Genomic DNA, 7,644 nt, shown 5'->3' with positions numbered 1-7,644 from the left:
GAATTGAGGAGACTGCACGGGTGCATTCAGTGGAAATCAGGAGGTCATGGACAAGCCTTTAGCAGACAGAGACACAGATAGAGAGGCAGAGACAGAGACAGAGAAAGAGGGAAAGGCGAATGAGAGTATGATGGAGAGCGTGCATCAAAGTAATAGAAAATGAAATGTTGAGGTTTGGAGGTGCTGGGACCCCAAATCATGAGAGGAGGGTCCCAAGCCTTCTTTCAGCCAAAAATAAGGTTTATTAAAAATCCACCATATTGGCCAGACTCTTAAGGAATATGAAGATCTGTGAGCTATTGGCTAGATTATAAGAATCTGAGACTTGGCTAGACTTTAATCACTAATGCAAGCAGGACAGATCTTAAGAATCTGAGCACCTTAATGGAGAAAAGATCAATCTTATATTCAGAAAGACTGTGGGAGGGATCCAGGAGTGGCCAAGTAGTCTGAGGTGACTGGAGGAAGGGGTCTAAGGAGGATCTGGATGGGAGTGGCCAGTGAACTGGGGTGAAGACATCAGCCAGGGGCCTGGACCATATGCCCAAGGGAGAATGGAGTCTAACTAGGAGTAAGGGTGGGAAGTGGACAGGGGCTATTGGGAGGTAACAGAAAGAATTGGGAGATTGGGCATAGCCACAATAAAAGGCCAGTTGAGGGGATTAAAGCCTCAGGCAAATGCAGAGATTTGGGAAAAGTCCAGGGATTTTCTTTTTTGGGGTCCCAAAGACATGGTCTTTTCCTTTTAGGGGTTCAGATCCCATCCCCATCAGAAAAATGTTTCAGCAAAATTTTCTTACTGTAAATAGTAAGTAGGAGGGAACGTTGGACTTTTTTTTCTCATTGGTTTGGTGTCTCTAACCAGTCTGTAAACTCTTAAATGAAGTGTTTTTACATTCTTAGGTATCCTCTACCAAACTCAAGGGTACTCAGTAGAGGCAGCTAGGTGGAGCAATGGATAGTGGGTTGGGCCTGGAGTCAGGAAGACAATGCCTAAAGCATTTACCAGCTATTTCATCCTTGGCGATCATCCTTAATCTTTCATCCTTAATCTCTCTGGGCCTTCATCTCCTAAGTAATGGAGTTAGATTTCCTTAAAGCTCTAAATCTTTGATCCTATCTATCCATTTTTCTATTTGTTTCAAGTATGAGTCTATTCAATTCAACAAACATTTATCAAGCACCTTCTATGTACAGGCACTGAACAGTGGATTTGAAGAGAAAAATGAAAGTCTTTGCCTTCCAAGAATTTTACATTCTATTGACAATATCTTTGCAACATATCTCAAATAAGCATCTTTCCCCTCCTCTGATACTCCCACCACTCACACTTCATGCCTGGACTAGTGGATCTGCTAGTGGGTCTGCCTGCCTAGAGTCTCTCCCTACTCCAGTCCATTCTCCATTCAGTCACCAAAGTGATTTTCCTAAGGGGAAGTTCTGACCATGTCACTCTCCATACTCAAGAAACTCCAGTGGCTTTGCATTATCTCCAGTATCAAACATAATCCTATTTGGCATTCAAAGCCTTTGTATCCTAACCACTTCTTACTTTTCAAGTCTTCTTACATCTTACTGTCCAGCAAGTACTCTTCAATACAGTGACACTTGGCCTCCTGGCTGTTCCATGAACAAGATACTATGTCTAAGCACTTTCTCTGTCTGTTTCCCATGTCTGGAATATTCTTCCTCCTCAACTCCACCTATTGATCTCCCTGGCTTCCTTTAAGTCCCAACAAAATGCCATCTTTTACAGGAAGCCTTACTCAGTCCTTCTTAATTGTAGTACCTCCATCTTATCATTTCTGATTTATCCTGCATATAGTTTAGTTGTACATATTTGTTTGCTTGTGGTCTCCCCCATTAGATTGTAAGCTCCTTGAAGGCAGGGACTGTTTTGCCTCTTTTTGTATTCTCATTGTTTAGGACAGTGCTTGGCACATAGTAGGCACTTAATAAATGTTCATTGAAAAACTGACAAGTTATTAAACAAGAACCATGTTGGGTTGAGGTGACCACTGCCATCATAGGGTAGAGTTGACCTCACCACTTCAAATACTCAACTGGATCTATCATCTCATCAATTAGGAGCTCTCACCAATGATACAGATTGCAATACATTCATGCTTACCTATCCCGTGCAGCTCTCTTTTCAGGTGAGGAGAGTACCAGTGGACCACTCTGCTTGTCTACCTGCCATCCCTTGATCTTGCCACATGACCAGCACTGGGAATACAAATACAAATACAGCTCCTGCCCTCAAGGAGCTAATGAAGACAACACCCAAAAGGAAGCTGCAAAGGGGGGATAAGAGAAGGTACCCTGGCACACACCACTTGATATATATTGTGCTAAGTGCTAGAGATACAAAGAAAGGGGAAAAAGTCCCTGCCCTCAAGGAGCTCACATTCTAATGGGGGGAGAAAACATGCAAATAATTATGTAAATACAAGATATATGCAGTACATTAGGTGTTTTCTTTGAACATTATAAACATTTAAAGATTACTCTCACTTTGACATTCATAGCAATCCCCCCACCTGTATTTAAAAAAAAAATTAACAGAAATCCCTCCTGCTTTCCACCCCATTAGAATATAAAATTAAAAAATTGGATTTCTTGCAACAAATATGCAGAGTTAAGCAAAACAAATTCCCCTAATGGCTATATTAAAAAAATATATATGTGTCTTATTCTGCAACCTAAATCCATCACCTGCTGAAAGGATGGGTTAGGGGGAACCATGGGAGGATGGAGGAGGAATGGAAAGGTTTGGAAGAGCTGCTGTGAAGAATGAGATAGTGAGATGATATGGGAGCTATAGGGAGTTATAGTAAGATTACCTAGCAGCAGTGAGGGCCCTGTTGACATTGTGTAACATAGATTTGTCAGAATTGTCAGAATGGTTTCATGATTTTTATCCATCTTGATTTAGCAGCACATGTGTTGGAGTGAAGGCAGCAGCAGATGGCGAGAGTGATCCAAGGCTGAGGTTTGGGTGGGTATAATTGGCAGTATGATAAGGGGGCAAAGGATTCACAGGAGGAGGGGAGTATATAGTTACATTGGTTCACCAAGGGGTCAAGATGAGAAAAATAAGAGAAAGTAGCTATGGTAGAAGAGATGACCTGGGAGAAAATTAAGGAATTAGAGGTTATGGTGTGGCCTTCATCCACAGGGTTTTGTAAGGGAAGGCTGAGGGAATGGTGAAAAATCAATAGATTAGGGTCAGAAAAGGGATTTCAGAATTCCTGAACATCAAAGTGGGATAATTGTGAATGTTGGCAAGATCTAGGGTGTGATCATCTTTGTGAGTGGCTGAAGTGGGGTGGGGGAGTAGCTAACTGAGTAGGCTGAGGAACCAAGTGGTTAGGGTATTTGAAGGAGAGTCAATATGTGTGTTGAAGTCCCCTAGTATGAAAGCAGTTGGGGAGGGAAAAAAAATTGTGAGTCTGGTGCTGAATTCATTAAGGAAGGAAGGGGAGTGACCTAGGGATCTGTAAATAATAGCTACCAAGATTTTGATTGGGTAGTAGATATGAAAAGCACAGACCTCAAGTGAAGAAAGATTACTGAGTGATAAAGGAAGGGGGAGAACCTGGAAGTGGAAATGGGGAGCAAAGAGTATTCCAACTCCCCAACTAGTGAGCTGAGGAGAATGAATGAAGGTACAAGTACTGGAAAGGGTGGCCAGGAAGGCTGTATCATCAGTGGGGAGTCAGGTTTCAGTGATTGCTAGAAGATGGAAGGAATGAGAAAGGAAAAGATTTACAATAAAGGGAAATTTGTTGCCTATAGGCTTTCCAGAGGACACAGTGGAAGGGCTGAGGGGAAGCTTGGTTGAAACTTTGGGATGGGATGGGTTGAGAGGGATGGGAATGAGGAATTGTGTAGTGGGGAATGGGGTTTGAGTGATGATCTAGGAGGTCAGAATCACTGAGATATGAAGGGTATAAACAGGTGGGAGAATGTTCATCACAGAATGCACCACTCCTCTTCCCAATGGAGGTTGAAGACTGGGAACAGAGACAAGTGCAATATGAGATGGAAGGTACATGGTCAAATGGTTAGAGGCCCAGCTTGATTACTCTTCTTCCCTCCAAAGGCTGGAAATTAGGCAGGAAAAGAATGCAGCTAGAGATGAAAGTCAAACTTGCACAGTAAGAGGAAAAAATCCCATTCCTCATCAATGTCCCTTTTCCTTCTCCCATAAAAGACAGGCACAGTAGGTGATGCAAGGCCTGAAGTCAAAGGGTAGGTTGCTCTTTTCTTGCACTAGAGGTTCTACATATTCCAAGTGGGAGATTGGGCTGGCAGCAGGAGGTGGAAGTTGCCTAGCATTGGCACAGATGGAGGTCATTGTTTTGGAGCTAATGGAAGAAGATTCCTGGCTTGGTCACTTGTAGCCTTCCCTTAGGGGACACACTGTACATACAGAATTATAGGATATGTGTGTGTGTGTGTGTGTGTGTGTGTGTGTGTGTGTATGTATATATATATATATATATATACATATATTCTATAAATTGGTATCAAGATACATATGTATGTATATATATACATATGTGTGTGTGTGTATTATATATATTATAAATCATTCTTCTGGTTTGCTCACTTCACTTTGCATCATGTCTTTTTGAAATAATTTATTTCCTCATTTCTTACAGCACAATAGCACTCCATCACATTTACATACCACAATTTATTCAGCCATTCCCCAATCTCCTTAGTTTCTAATTCTTTGTCACCACAAAAAGAGCTGCTATAAATCTTTTTGTACATAAAGAATCTTTTCCTTTTTCTTTGATCGTTTTTGGCACATACCTAGCAGTCAACTTGTATACCTGGGTCAAAGGGCATATACTGTTTAGTAACTTTTTGTGCATAATTCCAAAATACTTTCTAGAGTGGTTGTACCCATTAAGAGGTCTACCAATAGTGCATCATTGTGCCTGTTTTTCCACATTCCCCCCAATATTTACTGCTCCAAATCAATTAGAAAAATGCAGGTAGAATAGTTTTTAATTTCTACCACACATCCATTAGAGTGGCAAAGATTTTATACATACATGTAGGCATATGTGTGTATGTATACATGTATATGTATACACACATATATATGTATACAGACACCCCTATGTAAATGTTTTAATATATATAAATATATTTATATATGCTCATCACATTCCATTTGCTATATATTACTTTATATAAAACATTGTTATATATATATATATAATGTGACATTATATATGACATTATTTTCCATTTACTATATATATATATATCATATATACATATATACGTTGATATGGATATCAATCTCAATATATAAGGTACTATCAGTAGGAGGACAAGGTAGGGGAGGTTTCCTGTGGAAGGTGATATTTGAGTTGGTTCCTGAAAGAATCCAGTGAATCAAGGAGGTAGAGGTGAGGAGGGAGAGCATTCCAGCCAAGGAAAAGGCACGGAGTGCATGGATGAGGCAATATATTCAAGGAATGCAAAAGGATCCTAGTAAGGTAGGAAGGAACCAGGTTGTGAAAGATTTTAAAAGCCAAACAGAGGTTAACTGTTTACCTTGCCTATCCTTAGTTCTACCTCTGTATATCAATTCCATTCCATTCCATTCCATTCCATTCCATTCCATTCCATTCCATTCCATTCCATTCCATTCCATTCCATTCAATTCCATTCCATTCCATTCCAAACTGATTCACTGCAGCTAGGTGAAGCAGTAGATAGAGCACTGGCCCTGGAGTCAGGAGGACCTGAGTGAGTTCAAATCCGGCCTCAGATATATAACACTCACTAGCTGTGTGACCCTGGGCAAGTCACTTAACCCCAATTGCCTCACCAAAAAAAATAGATAGATAGATAGATAGATAGATAGATAGATAGATAGATAGATAGATAAATAGATAGATAGATAGATAAACCACCAAACAAAAAACCTCTTTGGTTAATGGCTCAGTCAAAAATGACTATTTATGTTCAATTCAATTTAGAATTCATTAAAAGGGTACAGTTTTGATACTATTGGGAGCTTCCAGTTCCAGACCTGACTGAAGTCTTTCCATTTGGCAATTTAGAAGAAGGTTCTATAAAACCAAAGGCAGGATTCTGAATGAATAGTCAATTATATTTTTATATGAACCCTAATTAGGGGTTTGAGTGTGTTAGGGCCCCTTCTTAAAGAGATGTTCTGGAGCTCCTGGCTCTACCCTCCAGTCACAGGGTCCAATCAGAGGGTCAGAGGGTACCGATGAGATGCAAGTACTAAGGTTGATTGAATCTTGCAGGATGAAATTTTCCACTGGTGAGTCAGTGGTGTGATACAACTCAGTGCCATGTTTAACAACAAAACTGGTAAGATGTTAATATTTAAATATGAACCCTTTACTCTCGTGGAAAATTTGGGCAAAGGGAGTAGTTCCTAGGATTTCTTATTATTTTTATAACAAGGGTCCAAGTTTCTAAGTTAAGTTGAGTTCAGTTCATCAGAGTGGTTGGAGTAAAGGAGAATGTGGAGCAGTTGGAGGGAGAAGTTATTAGTGACCAAGGGGAGGGTAGAACCAAGAGAAACAAGCTCTCTTCCAGAACTTCTACTGTTTCCTTCTTTAAGGGAGAATAAAATTCCTTAGTAGTTTGTTGCTGCTGCTATGCTTCCTGGTCCAAGAATTTACTATGCTTTTCTTACAGGGGGTGCAAAGATTTAAGTTTATAATGCTGCCTACTGAGCCTGGTCCAACCCATCTAGTCCTATCTAGTTCAGCCCTAGTGGTATACCACTACAGACTTCCAGATGCTCTGCTAGGGAGTTGGGGATAGGAATGGAAATGAAGAGAGAGACAGGGAGAGAGGAGGATGCTGAGTATGGCAACCAAGTCAGATGCTGGGAGTGGGGAGCATATAGATTCAGTTTTCTCTCCTGCTTATTAAAGAACTGGTAATCAGGCTAACTTTCTTGAACAGTTTGGAGTGCTTTACTGCCCAGGTGGGTTGGGTGTCTAGGTAATGTAACAGACTCCCTGCTTATACCCAAATCTCCCCTTCTGAGTATTCTCAGCCCCAACTGGAGTTACTGAAGAAATGTAATGACACTCTCCCAGTTTTTATTGCTCCAGGAGTGCTAGATGGACTGTGACACAGGAGTGTTTGATATATGGACTAAGTGAGGGTGCCAGTGTTAATATTTGCACTTAAATACGAGTAAGGCTTTTTTTCCTATTTTTAATATAAAAAATGGAATTTTTTTCACATCCCTTCTCCCACCTTCCCCTGAATAATTTTGTGTTACTTTGGAAACCATTGGCCTATGTGAGGAACTGTATACTCTTTAGCTTGGTGTTTGAGGCCTTTCATAATCTGGTTCCCACCTACCCCACTACCTTTCTTGAAACAAATTTCACTGACACCTTTTTTTTTTATACTGCAGTTATTTGTCAGGGAACCCCACCCTCGCCACCACAAAGCCACCTTGTAACAAAGAAAACCATTTAAGCAAAGTCAAGACACAGTAACTACACCTGACAGTATATGTAACTTTCCATACCCACAATCCACTACTTTTCTACTGAGGAGGGATGTGTATTTATTATCTGTCCTCTGGAACCAATATTGCTCATTGTATTTCATAGACTC

The sequence above is a fragment of the Phascolarctos cinereus genome, unplaced genomic scaffold (assembly GCF_003287225.1).
Source record: "Phascolarctos cinereus isolate Bilbo 61053 unplaced genomic scaffold, phaCin_HiC Scaffold_2;HRSCAF=192, whole genome shotgun sequence".
NCBI lineage: Eukaryota > Metazoa > Chordata > Mammalia > Diprotodontia > Phascolarctidae > Phascolarctos > Phascolarctos cinereus.
Note: the sequence above shows the minus strand (reverse complement) of the source record.